Here is a 20,044-nt window from a genome sequence, read left to right on the forward strand (position 1 = left end):
TCAATGAAGTGAATTAGTTCATTGATTTAGATTTTGCAGAACTGGAGCGATAGAGATTTTTTGAATTTATGTTTCGTTATGAACTTCCATTAAAATTTGTGTGCATATTCTAAGACACTTCAAAGATTTTTTTAAGTTGGAAGAATGAAAAGCTTCTAGAACAGACAGACATTAGAGAGAAGTTGAAAAATTCATCAAATAAATAAATTTGTTTGATTTTAAGCTTAAAATAAATTTCAAACTTTTTTATTTTTATTTTATTTTATCTTATCTATATTTTGTTAACTTTTGTTCAATTATTAACAAATAAGGAAGAGTTTGTTTTAAACCAAAACTAGTGCAAACAAATATGAAACTTTCTCTAATTTCAACTTTTTATGTGATATTATAAACTCAATTAGATTTTCATCGAGAAAATGGTCTTTGGGGTAGTCGAAGTGTTAAAATAATGGTTATAATTTCACTAAATTTCACTTCATTTCTATCAAAACGTTTCAAATATTTAAAAAAATAACTTTCCATTTTTTTAATTTTATTTCTCTTAATTGTATTTTGAGAAAATATTAATATAACAGGAAAATTCAGTAATAACCAATATAATTTTGTTCAAGGTATCATTTGATTGAAGAAATGATCAAAACTCAAATGGAATTTATGGATTTTTTGGAAGCGAATCAGTTCAAAGATTGAAAATTTGAAGCCATTTAGGGAGAAAAAGAAGTACCCTTTCATTGAAGACGTTCTAGTATCCTTTTAAAATGGTACGAGGTAAGATGTTAAAAATGTGCGACTTTTCTTATACTATACTCCTACAATCAAAATAGCTTAACTCTATTAAAGGGGATTAGTGGGGGGTTGGACAGGGCATCAAACGAGCGGAAAACTGATATACAATGGATTGTGGGTTCAAGCCAGCCGGAGTATCTCGGCAAATTTCGAATCTTGATTAGGCTACTTAAGCTCCTTTTCAGGATTCTTTCTTTGTTTCGAACAGTTTTCAGGGAGTGAGATGAGTCAAACCTGTCCCAAACCAGTGGTAACGGACCCCTTGGTCGTGCTGCAATGATTGTTGATGAGTTAAGCATGAACAGTATTTGAAAGCGCGATCGAGACTTCCCGTACTGCCTCGGGTCGAAAGACCTATCAGCCACTAGCACTGGTGGGTTCAACTACATACATACATACATACATACATGAAGAGTGAATTCCAAAATCAAAATAGGAGCAACATTCTACACACACACACCTTCAAAATAAGGGGTGTTCAGGTTTTTGAATGCAAAATTAAAAGAAATAAGCTCTAGATCTTATGAGAATGTTACTTGGTTTGTTCAAACCAATCTTTAAAAATCAATCTTTCGCTTTTTAATTTAGCAATTGGAGACTGACAAAAATTTTGGCTAAGAAGTTCTTTAAACGATTCTACATAAATGCATTGAAGACAATAAAGTGGCATGAGCGACAAAAAAAAGTTACTATGTGCTTAAACAAAAAAATCTTTAGCTTTAGAAAAAAATGATGAACGATCCATTAGCAATTGTTCAAGTTAGAGTCGAAGCAGTAATTTTTTCAGATTCACGAGAACAAATCGAGTCAAATTGCAATAAAAGCCGTCGTTGAGTGCCTCCTAATATTTGACCTATTGAGCTTAAAATTGACATTGAGCTTTCTGCTGGGCCTAGGATTAATTTTAGCTCTCAAGGTTCGAATTCGGAAACATACCCCCTTTTTGGACCACTCTAATGTCCTTGATAAAAAAAAAATTTGAAGGGTTTAGGAAAATTTATCAAGTATATAATTTATAAAGTGATTTGACTTTCTTTCATTTGAAAGGATCTTCTTGTGAGCTTTGAAAGATATTCTCTAATGTCGTTGAATGTTCAAAATCCTCGACTAGCTCGAGGGGCTAGTGAGGTGGCCACAGAAAAGCACAACGGACACTTGACGACTTTCACGTACTTAGACGGGCTCGGATAAAAATATAAAACACGCGGACTGTAATGAGTACGACCGTCCCGTGCGGTGGTTAAGAGCCAAGAGGCAGATTTATTAGAGTCTCAAAATAATCTACCTAAGAGAGCCTAAATTGTGGAGACTCTCTCCTATCGCTTATTTACTAAACAATGCAAATGATAGTACAATACAAAAAGCTCATCTCAATGCTGCTATAAAACTACTACAGTAGTACATGAATTTTCAGAACACTATTTTTAGGGTGTTTCAGCGTGAACATGCTGCCCCCATTGAAATAGAAAATTTCAATCACTTCTCTTATCTTCGGAATTCTCGTTGCCGTCTTCGGAGTCGTGTTCAGGTTCTACCTCGTTGTCCTCGATTGGCAGCAGGCACAGTTTGGCTATCGGACGTCGGAATATCTTGGTGCCTTTGGACCCATCAGCAATACGCACATCTGCGACGCGCACCAAACCATCGGGTCCAGGAATAGCCGTTTCAATTCTGCCGAGACGCCACGCTGTTGTCGGCACGTTGTCTTCTCGAATGATGACCAGTTGACCAGCTTTCACGGGGTACCGCACATGCCACTTGTTGCGGTTCTGTAGCGTCGTGATGTAATCATGAGACCAACGATCCCAGAAATGTTGGACCATTTCCGAATAACGTTGCCAGCGGGATAGTGTTGATTCCTTGCGTTCGACCAGTCTCGGTTGTGCGATGTCTGTCAGAGGGCGGCCGACCAAGAAATGACCAGGAGTCAGAGGTCGCAAATCTTGTGGGTCCTCGGGCAGCGGAGTGATAGGCCGCGAGTTGAGCAGCGCTTCGATGCGGGCCAACACTGTAGTGTATTCTTCGAAGTTCATGTTCGCTGTTCCAGTGATGCGCTTGAGGTGGTACTTGGCAGAGCGCACACCGGCCTCCCACAATCCGCCAAAGTGTGGGGCGTTTGGTGGGATCATGTTCCATTCGATGGCTGATTTCGAACAAAAGTCGTTCAATTTATCTTTCAGGAGCTGGGACTGAAACAGGTCGTACATTTCTCGTAACTTTGAGCGGCTGCCCACAAAGTTGAGACCGTTGTCGGAGAACAATCTGGCACACTTGCTCCGACGGGACACAAATCGGTGTAGTGCGGCGATGAAGGAATCCGCTGTCAAATCGCCCACTAGCTCTAGATGGATCGCACGTGTAGCAAAGCATACAAAGACGGCCACATATGCTTTGTACGAAACAGTCCCACGCTTGTTATGCTGTCGCAGATAGATCGGTCCGGCAAAATCTACCCCAGTGTTGTAGAATGCATGCACACCTTCCAATCGCGCAAAGGGTAGGTCACCCATTTTCTGCTGCATTCCTACCGGTTTTGCTTTCATGCAAGTGACACACCGGCGAATAACCCTTCGCACCGTACTGCGGCCATGCAGAATCCAAAATTGATGGCGTAATCCGCAAAGTAGAAGCTGTTGAGCGGCATGCAACATCTCAACGTGATACGCACGAATCACGGCGTGAGTGAAACAGTGCATGGCTGGCAGAATAATAGGATGCTTCTGACTTTCGGGCAGTTGTGCGTGACGAATTCGACCCCCCACTCGCAGAACATATTCTGATCGATCTAAAAACACAGATAAGCTGATTAGTTTACTTTTACTGTGAATTACCTTTCCGGCGTCGAGGCAGCTGAATTCGTTGGGGAATGTCTCTTGTTGCGCAATACTGGCCAATGCAACCGTCGCTCGCTGTAGCTCTGGAATACGTAGGACGCCGTATCGATGCTGTCTGTCTTTCTTGGGTCGTATGTGGTCGATGTATCGTAGAACTAATCCCATTATTCGCTGCATTTTTCTAAAGTTGTTCTCCGTCGCAAACAGGTAAAACATGGCAGGAGGGTCAGTAACTGTGAGGCTCATGCTTGGGTTTTTCGTTTCCGGAAGTTGCTCGGTCGGGATGTGCTGAAATCTTTTAGGCCAATCATCTTCGTCGTGGTACAGGAAGTTTGGGCCTGACCACCAGATTTCGCAATCTCGTATCTCGGAAGGTAACAATCCTCGAGATATTACATCTGCTGGATTGTCATGCGTCCCCACGTATCTCCACTCAATGCCTTTAGCCAACTCTTGTATCTCGATGACGCGGTTGCTTACGTAGGTTTTGAGTCGGCTAGGATCGGTCTTTATCCAGGACAGTGCTGTGGTGGAATCGGACCAGAGGATGATTCTGGAAAATGAAATCTTAAGGTTGTGCGTTATATTGGAAATCAATCGTGCAAGTACAAGCGCACCGCTTAGCTCTAATCGCGGTATCGTGAGTTTAGCGTTCTTTAAGGGTGCGATTCGAGATTTTGAGGTAAGGAGGGAAATTTTACAGTTGGTCATATCACAAGATCTAACATAGACGCAAGCTCCATATCCCAGACTGGAGGCGTCACAAAATCCATGCAATTCAACAGATTGCGGGTTCGAATGGGGAAAAACACAACGAGGAACAACTATTTCACCCATCTCTTTCAACTGGTTACGGAAAACCTCCCAGATTTCAGCGTCGTTTCGTGCCAATATTTCATCCCAGTCTACGTTCAGTTGCCATATTTTCTGCATTCGTACTTTCGCAGCGAAAATCAACGGACCCAGCAGTCCCAGTGGGTCGTAAAGCTTGGCGATGTCAGAATATATGGTTCTTTTTGTCGTCTGTCCCAGGTGGAATTCAATTTCGTGCAATCTGGTCAAAAATACGTCCTTTCTGGGTTGCCAGGTTAAACCCAAAGTTCTTGTGGTTTTCTCATCTTCGAAAAACGCTCTTTCGTGTTCGGTACTATCAATTTGCCTCAATAATTCGGGATGATTCGACGTCCACTTGTGGAGATTGAACCCACCGGCCTGGGTCATTTGCACGAATTGAGTCTGCAGGTTCAGGGCATCTTCTAATGTGTCCGCTCCACTCAAGATGTCATCCATGTAGACATCTTCGGTTCCCGCCTTCGACGCTAAGGGGAAACGCTCCTTCTCATCCATGCAAAGCTGTTCAAGCGTTCTTGTAGCCAGAAAAGGCGCACAGGCTGTCCCATACGTTACTGTCGTCAAGTGGAACACCTCTAAAGATTCGTTCGGCTGGCGACGCCAAAATATCTGTTGGTACTTCTGATCTTCTGCTCGGATTCTAATTTGCCTGAACATCTGCGTAATATCTGCCGTAAATACAATCTTGGGCACCCGAAATCGTAGCACGATTTCGGCGAGCTTGGGCTGAATGGTAGGGCCAACGTAAAGGTGATCATTCAGGGAACCTCCCCTTGAAGCTGCTGCAGACGCATCAAAAACGACACGCGTCTTCGTCGTGGTGCTTGCCAAGTTAAGCACCGCATGGTGTGGCAGAAAATATCCTTCTGAGCAATTGGTGTCACATTTAATCATATGGCCCTGGGTTTCATAATCATACATGAATTCTCGGTACTGGTCGTAAAGATCTTGGTCGTGAATCAGTCGTTTTTCTGTCTGTATAAATCTACGCAAAGCTATCGTTTGACTGTCACCTAATTCCTTTATACTGGGTCTCAATGGCAGACCTACTTCATAGCGACCATTTTCCAATCGGCAGCAAGTATCGGAAAAACTTTGCTCTGCGGCTCTTTCGTCTTGAGTCAACATTCGAGGCTCATGAATGGACTCGGCTTCCCAAAATCTACTAATTTGCTCGCTCAACGCCTCATTCGTAACGATCTTACAGACATTAGAGATCGTTCGATCAACTTCTGGTCTTTCAATAGCACCACCTACTACCCAACCAAAAACGGTTTCTTCGCACCAACAAGGAGGATTTTCAATTATGGTATGGGTTTGCCCAGTAAACATTTCATGGAACACTTGTGTTCCAAGAAGCATATCAATTCTTCGTGATTGACTAAACCACGGATCTGCGAGTACCATCTCTGACGGAATTTGCCCAGGATCAATATTGAACGAATTGATTGGCAAGTTTCCTGTAATTTTGCTCATGACCAAACATTCTGTGCTGTAGGTGAAGTCTGACTTGTAGGTGGAATGGATCTTTACTTTGACCTGACTTGAAATCATCTTAGGTGCACCGGAAATACCTTCAACGTGTGGCGCCAGGTTACGGCCGAGTAATTAAACGGGAGATTCCTGTTACTTACCTTGCGCAAGTTCGGAACCTGCGGAAGGAATCGATTCCGCTTAACACTATGAATGCACTGTGACGCGTCGTTTCGGACGTGGAGCGAGAACACGACTGGACTGACGTGGGAGGACGTGCGTAGACGTGGGGGAGAGGAAGAGATGTCGTTGGAGAGTTTGTAGAGTGTTTATCGATTGATGAGGGGCGCTATGATGTGCTCAATGGTGAATGAGTAATCGATAGTTATTGTTCTGCTGGAATAGTCAATCTTCAGCCCCACAACTCCCTTTCACTCTCGAAAAAAAAGTTAAAAAAAAACTTCATCGTCAGGGTCATATGTTCCCCCAATGCTCGATCGCAATGTTCTTGTAAATCAAATTCAAAAATGAAAAAAAAATTGACGACATAATTTTTTTCCTCCAACACACGAACATTAATACACCTTTTTCATAAGTGCTTCTGGAATCTAGGTGATTTATTGAGTTTTTTTGAGTAATTCACCTGGAGCGTGTAAGATAAACTAAAACGAATCAAGCAGACTAAACAAGCAAATAGTTTACCTGTCTCAAATTTGAACAACCGGAATCAAATTGCATAGCATTCTTGCTGTTCATGTTCCTGCATTATTTTTTTGGTGATTAGTCATATTGGTTAACCAAGTGCCGGAACGATAGCATATTCGATATTCTGAGGATACTGCATTTCCAGCTTACAGGCTCTTGCAGAAGTGCGATTGACACTGGATCATTCCTGCGGTGAATAGGCTCTCTCATTCGATTTCTTGGTGCTGTTTGGTGACATAACGTCTTTACAAAGATAACTGGACTGACTGCTGAAAAGATTCGAAATACTAGATGCTTAACGTGCTGAGTCTTCAAAGGTAATCACCAATTTGATTCCTTAGGGGACTGAATAAAATATTTCGGTCGCATACACGCAGAACATAAATAACCCAAAATTGAGAACGCCACCACACCAAAACGAAGTTCAGTCGGCTTTCTTGATTTTGGGGTGTCCAAAATAAAGTTCATAGCTTGAACTTGATGCCCCAAAAAACGTAATTTTTGTTTGTTGGTGATTTTATATGGTGTTGTTGTTTGCGACTGAAAACGGTGAGAAAATTTTTAATTCATGTCATCAATCCAGAATTAATCAGGTTAATTTATTTCAGTATTGTCTTTTAGTTTCATAGCTGTAGCTAGCTGTAATGCTGATGCTACTTTTGCCAAAACTGAATAAACCGGAAACCGATGCGGTGTTATTGGGTCTTCCGGGCAAGCACAACAGGCAGCAGCTGATAACTCTCAAGGGTGTCCGGTTGTTCGGACAGGCAGGATGGTGTTGTTCACCCGGGCAAAAGCAGTTTTTCCATTAATGAATGACCAAAGAATAACCAAAAGCCATGAAGCTAGAGCAAATTATAAAAAGGAATCGTTCGAGTTTAACACTGAGGTACTTTTCCGGAACCGACGGGTCTATCCCACCTAAGATCAGTAGTTTTACATAAAACGAAACATCTTTCTGATCCGGGAAGCTGAAAATGATAAAATCTAAATTTGGTCATTTCAATCGTAATTGTAATTTTTAATTTTGTGCAATTGCAGAATTCAATAAAAATTCGTTCAATAATGAATATTTTTTTCTTATTTTTCGTTATCTTTTTCCCTTTATTCTTCCAGTAAAAATATATCGTTTTTCCTCCAAATGGGCATTCTCGATTTTGGGGTGTGAGAATAGGGCTTCATTCTCAAGTTTGGGAAAACCCACCCAAACTTATTTTCGTCGGGAGCCAGTTTCATCCGATTTTGCGGCATTACAACTTTGTTTTGGGTTGTAGCGGCTTAGAGTGTAGTACATTCTCGCTGTCGCGGTTAGTATGGTGTCTACATCTTAGATGTTGCATTTAGTCTGGAGTGAGGGCTATCGCGAAAACATTCAATGAAGTTAACCATTGTTACAGAAAAGAGACTTACGACAACAACTGTTAATCATAAGAAAACATACAGCAAATTCTCATCTATCAAGCCATATGCCTCAAACGCGGCACTTAGAACTTTCGACTGAAACATGTTCAATGTAATTGTCATATCTTATGCAATCATCATAATAGCAGAGGTCATTGATAAGCTTTGTTTAAAGTTGATCACCTAATCTACATATGTGCTTTTCTTAACTTTCTGAAATGATCTAACGATTCTATCGTGATAAAATAGGTTTTCATTTGTACCTCTCAATCGAAGGTTATGAATGGTGCTACTGCTAGGTATTCTCAACATTTTCTTCTTCTTCTTCTTCTTCTTTTTAGTTGTGGATTGTGGAAATCCACGAATGGATTGGTGACAATGACCATATATCCAGCGGTGTTCTATATTTGTTCGGTTGTTACGTTATCGGACAGAGTTTTGTTTTGTTAGGAAGATTTGCTAATAGTTTTACAAGTTCATCTTTGAGAGTTTAAGGAATTCTACAATTTCTTTTAAAAGCAATGTTTCTTTTGTCTTGAGTAAGTCTGAAATGTTGTTGAATTTGCCATCGAAGTTGAATTGTTTTCGAAGGTCGTTGTATAGGTTGCAATTCAAGATAATGTGTTCTGCGGTTTCAGGTTGATCACATTGTTCGCAGTTTGGGCTGTCTGCTAGTCGCATCTTGTGAAGCCAATATTTACTGTAATCGTGCCCGGCCATGATTCGGTTGAGAGTTCGCGTTTCGGTGTTTGTAAGATCAAGTTTATGATGCCATGGTCTTTCAGAAAAATGCGGTTGTATGCTGAAAAACTTCCTTATATAAGAAAGTAAACGTAAATCATGTAGCACGTTTTTTTTTTGTGCCTTGAACAATCTACTAGCTAATGAAAGAATGTTTAGGATACTTGAAGCAAAAAAAAACTCAGGTTAGAAAAAAAATCGTGTGTAATATTGAGTTGCATGCTATCAACTGAACTTCAACATGGAACCACTACATTTTTGGGCGTTTGTCGCGACTTCTACTGGACTAGTTTTTTTTTTTGACTGACTTAATTAGGGACCAATTATTATTCGATCATGCATTTTCAGACCCAACCTTGTTGTGTAAGAATGACATTGTCGCACTTTTGAAAAAAAAAAACAAAATTTAACTCAAGCTTAAGTAGCTTGCTAATGAAGATATGAAACTACTCCGAGTGCCATGCTGCGTACGAAATTAAAAAAAAAAAAAAAAACCGTTATACGTTTTTGCATCGCCTTTTGTCAGTATATTACGACAAAATCGTTAATCTACTTTCTACAAAAACACAATCACGTTCAGCAAGAAGAGGGTACACTTAGATTTTGGAGTTTATGTCTGTGTGTTTCAAATTTCAACAAATACCAAGCTAACCCATTTTTTTAATTACCGGTCGAAGGATTGCATCTTTAAAAAAAAGTCATCGTTGATTCCTATCTCAATAATCGGTTGTCCATTCAACCTGTGAGTTTGAAGAGTATTTCAAATGTAACGAATCGCCTCACCATGTTTGTGAACGCTATTGATAATAAGGCTATTGGGGTGCTAATTGAAGCTATAGGACTGGCATTGTAATAATTTACAACAACCAAACGCACTTATTGATATTTTTCATTTAAATAAGATTGTTTTGGACGACACAAATGGTAGCACGTGACTTTCAACTTTACTTTTTTTAGTTTGTTGGAGGAATTGTTGATCAGTTATAAACATCGCTTGATTCTCTTACCATCATTAGCTTTTGGTTCATGTCCTACTGCTTATCCTGCAAGTCTTATGTTATATCGATTATCAATTCTATCTTGTCTCCAGTAACAAATATAGAGATGTTATATTCGTCAAGCGATTGAACCACATAGCAACATTAGCACATCTTGCAACTTCTTAAAACATTGCTTCATCTTTCAACTGGATTTCTTCATATTTTTAATAATAATTATACTGCACATAACAAGCTTAAGTATCCCAGCCTCAATATTTCTGCAATTCGTTAACCATATTGTGGGTTAGGCTCATTGATGTTCGTTCCTAATATGATTCTCTATGGTTCATGAACTCTCATTTTGGTCATACTCGATGCATTCGACGCTAGGCTTTGTCCGAGCGATCTTGATGTTTGCCCATAGTTTTAAGTTCGTGCCTGTGCTTACCCTAAGCACAAACATTGAAAGCTAGTTTTTTTGGGGGAGGAATATCAGAATTTTGCTTGCACACGTACACACGAAAAAATTATGATCAGTGATTTTGAAAAGGAAAAAAAAATGGTGCGCCATTACATTACTGATTTGCAGGTCTGCCAAATCCTTAATTTGTTCAAGCTGTAAGGTGCTATACTGTGCAAATAGGCGATAGTAATCTAGACTATTTATCATTTTTTTATCATGTTCTATCTTTTCTATTTTAATTTATTTTCCTCTGTTGGCTTAAGTCCGTTCAAGTTTATTGGAGATCAGCGACTGTTTCTTTCGTCGTCCTTGAAACATATTTGTACTTTCTGTTTTCAAATGAAATTTAAATAACTCACAACTCTAACCTTAAGAGTAAAACATTGCAATTCGCCAGTACCACCAATATTACTACTTTTAAGGATCGCGTGTAAATAAATAAATAATAAGGATTGTGTAATGCTATTAAATAATTGCGAAATGTAATAATAAATCGTGTATTACGTAACAAACTGTGCGCCAAGGACACTATGTAAATTCGAAGAACACGCCGTGGCCATTCTCGGCGGCTATCCAATTAAATTCTTCTACTTTTCTTAACAAATGTTTATATCTCACGAAGCTTATTTTAATTACTATTAGAACAATAATTTGATCGCTCATCAATAGGGGCTCTCTTAGCTTTCACAAGTTCCCTTTTGATATTCAGTCTGATTTTCTATTCTGATTCTGATTCTATTCAATTTTATGTGTGGAAATCTTCTGCCGTCAGGAGCCTACGAATTCTCAATACATCCCGGTGAATGTGAGTATCGCGTGAAAATGCAGGCGTTAATTTGCATTCTGTCGGTTATCAGCCGAACCAAAATATCCAAAACAAACAATTCATACGGAAGTAAGTTTCTCGTTGAACTACTGACGGAAGTCTGTATGGCATAAGATTTTGCAATCTTATCATCATTTCAACCGGCCAGTATTTGCCAAACTATTGACAAGTCTGTATTGTATCAGTTTTTAAAAACGAATCTTAAATCGCCAAAACGCTGACGGAATTCTGAATCGCGTCAGATTCCACAATTACGGCATCAATATAACCAGGCGGAAGTCAGCATCGCTTAAAAGTGCTGACGGAAGTCTGCATAGCGTCAGTTTATTAAATCGAATCAACATAATCAGGCGGAAGTCTGCATCGCGCCAAATCGCTGACGGAAGTCTGCATCGCGTCAGTTTCTAAATAAAATCATCAGTAAAGCCAGGCGGAAGTCTGCATCGCGCCAAATTGCTGACGGAAGTCTGCATCGCGTCAGTTACTTGTATCCGATCATTAATGATACCAGGCGGAAGCCTGCATCGCGCCAAATCGCTGACGGAAGTCTGCATCGCGTCAGTTTCTAAACCAAATCATCAGTACAGTCAGGCGGAAGTCTGCATCGCGCCAAATTGCTGACGGAAGTCTGCATCGCGTCAGTTTCTTAAATCAAATCTTCAATGAAACCAGGCGGAAGTCTGCATCGCGCCAAATCGCTGACGGAAGTCTGCATCGCGTCAGTTTCTAAACCAAATCATCAGTACAGCCAGGCGGAAGTCTGCATCGCGCCAAATCGCTGACGGAAGTCTGCAGCGCGTCAGTTTCTGAAATCAAATCTTCAATAAAACCAGGCGGAAGTCTGCATCGCGCCAAATCGCTGACGGAAGTCTGCATCGCGTCAGATTCTAAATCACATCCTCAAGTAAATCAGGAGGAAGCCCAACCACTGACGGAAGTCTGCAACGCGTCAGTTTCTACAATCACATTGTCAATATGCATCGCGCCGGACATGAAATCTTTTGTAGCAACATTTTTTAACTAGCGAAGAACTACGTCGCGCTTCATCTGTTCTCAAGAGTTGTTTGTTTTTTTAAATCGACGAAATTCTCAGTCGTGTCACACACAAAATTTTCATTGCATTTTTTTTAACTGGTCCCTGTCGTGCCATGCACCAGGTGACCAGACCAGCACCACCAGCCACACTTTAATAAAAGTCATCGTGAAATCGTGGTTGAACGGTAACATCGTTAGAAATCTCACAAGGAGATATATCACTTAAGAAAAAAAAAAAGGGGGCAGCCTCAGCAAAATGGTGGTTAGAGCAAGTAATCCTACAATGTCAATGTGTTTCTGAAAAATAAATTTAAAAAGTAGCACAAAAAAATTCCACAAAATTGAAAATCACTTCGAATCATTTCATGCATTAGAATTAATCTGATATCCAGCAGCGTTTAAAAAAACGATTTATTAAAGGAATTCGATCTCACACGTTTTTCAAAATGGCTGCCGTATAGAACATTAAAATAACAGATTCTCTCGGCCATGTACATTGGATTAAAACTTTTCTGTTCCCAAAAAATGAACAGCTCCTGGCAGGATCGCCAAATGTGGCGCCAGGTTACGGCCGAGTAATTAAACGGGAGATTCCTGTTACTTACCTTGCGCAAGTTCGGAACCTGCGGAAGGAATCGATTCCGCTTAACACTATGAATGCACTGTGACGCGTCGTTTCGGACGTGGAGCGAGAACACGACTGGACTGACGTGGGAGGACGTGCGTAGACGTGGGGGAGAGGAAGAGATGTCGTTGGAGAGTTTGTAGAGTGTTTATCGATTGATGAGGGGCGCTATGATGTGCTCAATGGTGAATGAGTAATCGATAGTTATTGTTCTGCTGGAATAGTCAATCTTCAGCCCCACACAACGGACATGTTCACCTTCGTCTTTCGCAAGCGCAACGCGTTTACCACACGCGTGGATATTAAATTATGCATCGACCCACTGTCGAGCAAAACACGACAACTGATCAAATTTCCAAACTCGTCTTCTATCATGCAAACTGCGGTATAGAGAATGTACTGTTTTGGCTGCGAATTAGTACATGCAACGGAAGCTACTAGCGCATTTGAGGAAGTTGTAGGCATCTCAGGGGTCCTACGCGGGGTAGGTGTTGGTTGAGTTGGCTGGTTAGCATTGTTTTCATGCAACGTAGTGTGGTGACGGCCTCCACATTTCTTGCAGGAGCTCCCCTTGCAGTCTCTAACATGGTGTCGGTTACTAAAACAGTTCATGCACAATCCAAGACTGCGCACCTTCGAGATACGATCGCGTAATTGTAGCTTCAGATAGTCTTCGCAGTTGCTCAAATAATGATTCCCCTTACATGCAAAACAAACAGGGTTACCATATGACCTGCCGGTATTGATTGCTAAAACCTTAGATGAGTGTGACCCACTTCGCTCATTGTGCCCGAATCTTCCTCGAATGCTTGAGCTTTGAACCTCTTGTTTATCCTGGTCTATGCTCTCTAGGCATCTACATCTAGACTGTAGGTACTCGAGAAGTTTCTCCCAAGATGGCAAGGAATGATCAGTAAACTGAAGCTCGAAATCCTTTCTGGTGCGGGTATCCAATCGCGCGCATACCAGAAAAACCAAAAACTGTTCTGATAAAGGTTCTAATTTTAGCTCAAGATTAGCCAAAGCTCTAATGTTACGAGTAACGTCACTCAGTAAAGTTCGTAATGCGGATCCAGACTCACGAACTAAAGGTTTCAGATGAAACAGCTGAGCAATATGCCTATCTACCAACAATCGCTTATTCTCAAACTCCGAACACAATGCCTTCCACAGTGATGAGAAATTGTCTTCGGAGGACTGGACATGACGGGCTGAACCATCTTGGATGGCAGCTTTTAAGTAAAATAATTTCTCACTTTCTGACAAACTCTCACGACGCTTAATCAATGAATTAAATTGGGACTTAAATGTTAGCCAGTCTTCCAATTGGCCATTAAATCGGGGAAGGGGAATATCTGGCAATTTTGTATGGGAGTGTTGTGTTGAATTGACCGCTGCTGGGGCACTTATCGGCTTGGGAGGATCGATTTCCCGGATAATCTTTCGAACTCGGTGGCGGATATCATCAAACAAATCTTCAATTTTCTCAATCGTCATCTGCAGGGACCCAACCTCATCCTCCTTAATAACCCCATATAATTTAACCTCAGTTTCATGCAATAAAGAACGCATCTGATCGATCGACTCAAGCTTGTCTTCGAGAAGTGAACTTTCCTGCTTCTCGGTATCAAAAGAACGCACAAATAAAAGCAATTTTTCCGCTCGTGACTCAATGGAGTCTATCATACGGTAATAAGACATCACCTGGATCTTTTTCTCAGCCGCCATTGCGAAAAAGGAAAAATGCTCAAAAATTCAATTTTCTACTAAACTTCCAGAAACAACGCACCCACTTGCACGATCTTACCTGACTTCCAATCAACGATTCCACCGTTTTATGACCGACCCTGAAAACATCAAATCATGCTGGCATATCATACATACATATCCAGCAATCCAGCCTCGTGGGGGATCAAACTGGCATCAAAATGGCAAATTCTCTCGAGCTCTTTCGACCTGCACAGAACGTCATCCACTCTACTGCACCATGCAAACCGCTTCTTATTTCTTTTGTTGCACTTTTTCTTAGGAACTGCTCCGAATAACTCGATCGTTCATGCACTTGTGATCGAGGGTTAAGTTCCAAATTCCAATTTCCACTCAACTGTACCGATCGCTCAAAGTTCATGCACATGGATCGGGTTTTTATTTTTGCATTTATAGTTCGTTTATTAGTTAAGATTTTTTTTTCGGATCACATTGATCGCACAAATTGTTCGCAATTTTCAAGGAACAAGCCACAATTGTTCCGCAGACACAATGTTCCATTGTCCAGAACACGTTGTTCACAAGTCCACCATTTTGTGATCGGAAAATCGTTCCGATGCTCTTTCGCGGGTGAACGTCCAAGTTCCGCGTTTTCTGAGGTCACTTCACTAGCACAAAACTGTACTTCCGGACAACTAGATCACATCCGGCTCGAAGGACCACTTATGAATGTTCAAAATCCTCGACTAGCTCGAGGGGCTAGTGAGGTGGCCACAGAAAAGCACAACGGACACTTGACGACTTTCACGTACTTAGACGGGCTCGGATAAAAATATAAAACACGCGGACTGTAATGAGTACGACCGTCCCGTGCGGTGGTTAAGAGCCAAGAGGCAGATTTATTAGAGTCTCAAAATAATCTACCTAAGAGAGCCTAAATTGTGGAGACTCTCTCCTATCGCTTATTTACTAAACAATGCAAATGATAGTACAATACAAAAAGCTCATCTCAATGCTGCTATAAAACTACTACAGTAGTACATGAATTTTCAGAACACTATTTTTAGGGTGTTTCAGCGTGAACAGTCGTTAATTTATTCTATAATTACTTCTTTTAATAAAAATGGGAACAGTTTTTTGGGAACATTCATATATTCAATTTGTATCTCTACAAGACCAGGATCTGAATGAGAATCGTGATAGCATTCTAGTTGCCCCTATTTGAACCTTAGTACAAAGGAGAGTGTTAATTGACCCTCTAGTGCCCAAATCCGCCTTTAGACGGGGTTTACTTAAATCGACATAAAACCAAAACCAATTATTAGTTTAACTTACTTTTTGCACAGAATGATTTAAATTATGTTAATCCGACTATCCAAACAAATGAAACCTACTTGACAAACAGTTGTCGAATGCTACATACAGCTCAGAGAAGCTTAGGGTTGGGAAACAATGACAACAATTCGAAAAATATATTGAGCTTAAGCTTGATATCAACTACGATCCGGTTGGCGAAAAATCCTGTGTTTTTGACAAAAAAGAACTGGAATTCTGTGTTTGAATCTAAAATTCTGTGACGGTTTTTGTCAATTATCGTTACCGTGTTTTCATTTGCATGAATAAGAGTCAGAAATAAAGTGTCAACAGTGACAAAAGAAGATATAATTTGGGAAATCTGTACAAAATTTAGAAAATCTGTAAATTCTGTGAAAATGTTAAAATTCTGTGATCTGTGACATGGATTCTGTGACGATTTTTTTCTTAAAATTCTATGATAATACTGATGTTTCTATGATTTCGGCAGCCTTGCCTGGGGCCCCTCTTGGCATGGTATGAATGCACTCCGTGATTGGTTCGAAATAAACAACGTAAAGGGTGATACGGTCAAAATATGGTCAATATCAACTTGACGTATTTCTTTCAATTTTGCATTTAAAAAACCGGAATACCCCTCATTTTTGAGGTGTGTGTGTGTAGAATGTCGCTCCTATTTTGATTTTGGAATTCACTCTTCAGTTGTCAAAATGCCGTCCAAGGAAGAAGAGCAGCGTATCAAAATTTTGCTCGCGCATCGCGGAAATCCGAGCTACTCGCACGCAAAGCTGGCAAAATCGCTAAAAGTTGCCAAATCAACCGTTACAAATGTAATTAAAGTGTTTGGGGAACGTTTGTCGACAGTCAGGAAGTCTGGATCGTTGGAAATCGAAAGCTGGAAGCCGCTGAGACGACAAAGAGAGTTGCCGGTAGTTTCGAGCGAAACCCTAACCTCTCTCTTTCCGAGATGCTGCAAATAAGCTGGGTGTATCGTCTACAACCGTGCATCGAGTCAAAAAATGAGCCGGACTATCGACTTACAAGAAGGTAGTGACTCCAAATCGCGATGATAAACAAAATACGACAGCCAAAGCGCGATCACGGAGGCTGTACACGACGATGCTGACGAAGTTTGACTGCCTTGTAATGGACGATGAAACCTACGTCAAAGCCGACTACAAGCAGCTTCCAAGACAGGAGTTTTATACGGCAAAAGGAAGGGGAAAGGTAGCAAATACTTTCAAGCACATGAAACTGTCAAAGTTCGCGAAGAAATATCTGGTTTGGCAAGCCATCTGTACCTGTGGCTTGAAAAGCAGCATTTTCATAGCTTCCGAGACTGTCAACCAAGAAATTTACGTGAAAGAGTGTTTGAATAAACGTCTGCTGCCTTTCTTGAAGAACACGGTTGTTCCGTACTGTTTTGGCCGGATTTGGCATCTTGCCGTTACGGTAAAAAGGCCATGGAGTGGTACGCCACCAACAACGTGCAGGTGGTTCCCAAGGACAAGAACCCTCCCAACACGTCAGAGCTCCGCCCAATTGAGAAATACTGGACTATTGTCAAGCGGAACCTAAAGAAGACCAAAAAAACTGCTAAGAACGAACAGCTCAAGGCAAACTGGCTTTCTGCGGCGAAGAAGATGGACAAGGTAACTGTACAAAATCTGATGGCAGAGGTTAAGCGTAAGGCCCGGCAATTCGGATTTGGAAAAGCGGAAGCCTAACTGAATATTTTTCCTGAATTTTATGCTAATTTAACTTGAAAAAGAAATTTAAATTGATTTTTTAAATAAACGATTTCACCGATTTACACGCGTTTTCCCTTGACCAAATTTTGACCGTATCACCCTTTAGGTTGAGTAAGTATCTGTAAATATATTTTTAAATTTTTTTTCACATTGCATTTTCTTTTCGAACAGCTTACATAGCATGAAAAACACAAATGACTCCACGCTGTGCTAATTTAAAATTTGCTGAACTCAGTGTGGAATCATTTTAAGGTCAGTTAAGGTTTTATATAAATGCATTTTTTTTTCCAATTTACGCTTCATAGAACAGTTTTCTTTGCGAAGGCTGACGATTGAGTGAATTATTTTGATGAAAACACAATAAATCTTTTAAGAACTTGTTAAACCAAACCATCACCTAGATTCGCTTCGATGCCTTCTACATAAAACAGAGTATTTTAACTAGTAGTGGGACGGGAAAACATTATAGTTTTAATTTTTTCCTCAGCACAAATGCGCTTAAGACCCCTCCTGCAAGGAAGAAGCTTGAAGCTTAGCTTTGAATTACTACCTGTGCATATGGGGAATGGGATCCACGTGGTATCCCCATCTCCAAGTCACGCCGCCCCGTTTCGAAGTTATACCATGCTAGAACGATGTAGAACATTGTCGAACAAGACTTCATCAAGCGCTAGGGTTTTCCCCCTTGGCGGTTCGCTAGCTAGCTAGCTAGCGTTGAGTTGAGTTGATGTCGTCGTTTACCAAATGCATCTCTTTTTTTCTGCATCGCACAAAAAAATGAGATGCAATTGGATACGGTGCATCGTCGTAAATATATGCGAATATAAGTTATGCATAGGGGAGAAGGGCATCCAGATTAGTTAGTGGCTTAAACCAGGCTCTTGTGAGGGACTTGATGGGAACAATTCCTATTTTTTTTAATATTATGTTTTATGAATACGACTTTATGAGAATGGTTTTTCTCTTCTTAAACCATCTTTACGGGAAAAATTCTTGAAAAATTGAGTCATTTTCCATGAAAACTTTTATGTTGATCTGGAACATTAAATATATTGTACATTCTGTGCTAGGTTCTTTAAGGTGGGGGCCATACAAATATTTGTGCCAATCAGCACGAATGCATCAATAGTGCGGTGCCTACATAAGTACATTGTCGAGGGCCGCTCGTGTTCACGCATTACACGTGCACCTATATTTTTGCTGCTCGTTGCTTGATGACAATGATCTGCCCCCGGAACACGAAACGGGGAATATAAGTACATACATAAATGCATAAAAGGGGGAAAGCCTATAAATTGAACAACAGAACATTACTTTCCATGTCGAACCGACCCCAGCTGGGTTTGTTTATGTGTTGGTACCGCTTCTAGAAATTTTACGCGGCGGTCGATGGCATAGAAAAATATGTATCTTACATCTTTAGCATAATAAATAAATGCGTGAGTGCATTGATGGACTTTATTGTTTTCCGGTCCATCGATGGTGGAGCTTGCAAGCCCAAGCACTTTTAAGATTTCGCTTGTTGAAAGGGGGATTAACATAAAATATCTTCTGATAAAGGCACTTCTTTGTTTTAATTTTGTGTTTAATTCTTCCAAGTTATTCATGTTATAACTATAAAATGATAAGGTTTACAAAAATAATTATAATTCCTCTGATTCCTCTGATAATTATCAATACCTCTGTGTGATAATCCCTTAGCCTGTAAGGATTAATTACATTTAGTTGTTCGCGAGATGCACTTTTTATCTGATAAATCTTGTTTTCATTATTTATCCTGAAGTTTTAATGACAAAAATTTCTGAAACCATTCGTCGTACCATTCAAGTAAAGCGATGTTTTCTGATTGAAATTAATTTAGGTAAAACTTATGTACAAATTTCATCAAAAGAAACAAGTTGGAAAACAGAAATAATTTTTTTTTGTGTAAAATAACGTCAAATTAGATGAACAGATTTGAAGCATTACTTTTGACATAAAATTACACTACAGAAAGACAAAAACGTATGAAGCCATAAACTTTCGGACATCTATTAAATGACATGTTTTACATATCATCAGGTATATCATTGATGATGTTAATTCCTCTCAAATTTAACGAACAAAAGAGAAAATTCTTTATTTTCATAAATTTAGATCGTTCCAGAAATATTTTACGTTGTGTATTACCCCCATTTTTCTCATGGCCAACTATAATTGAACTGGGCAACTTCAGTGAACTTCATACATAGAAATATACTCCGCTCATATCAAGTCTTTTCCAATTGCGTTTTTGTTGAAAAGAGAAAAACGGCAATGAAAAATCGCAAAACGGCCCAACGAAAATTCGTCACTTGAATGCTTTTTCATCCAAAGTAATCGACACTGTCGATTCGACAGAATCTGCCACAGTAACAGGAATCGAAAATTATTCGCTTTATAAGGTTTAGTTTTTCGTTTCAGTTCTAATTTAAGTCATATAACCTGGGGTTTTTTTTTTCAATGTTCATCAGAATAAAGTACTGATACAAAGTTTTCTTTTCAAACTATAATTCTTTTCAAATTATAATCA

At 40.0% G+C, this 20,044-nt stretch overlaps 1 protein-coding gene and 1 long non-coding RNA gene across 2 annotated transcripts in view; one reads left to right on the plus strand and one right to left on the minus strand.

Annotated features, from left to right (window-relative positions):
• The window catches only part of LOC129750189 (uncharacterized), a 383,780-nt gene that overhangs the window by 224,139 nt on the left and 139,597 nt on the right, over positions 1–20,044 (minus strand). The gene's annotated exons all lie outside the window — the stretch shown is intronic.
• On the plus strand, positions 7,029–7,720 carry LOC129750190 (uncharacterized). Its single transcript, XR_008738328.1, has 2 exons — positions 7,029–7,199; positions 7,259–7,720. It is a non-coding gene; the product is annotated as an uncharacterized LOC129750190 (long non-coding RNA).

Source organism: Uranotaenia lowii, chromosome 2 (assembly GCF_029784155.1).
Source record: "Uranotaenia lowii strain MFRU-FL chromosome 2, ASM2978415v1, whole genome shotgun sequence".
Taxonomy (NCBI): domain Eukaryota; kingdom Metazoa; phylum Arthropoda; class Insecta; order Diptera; family Culicidae; genus Uranotaenia; species Uranotaenia lowii.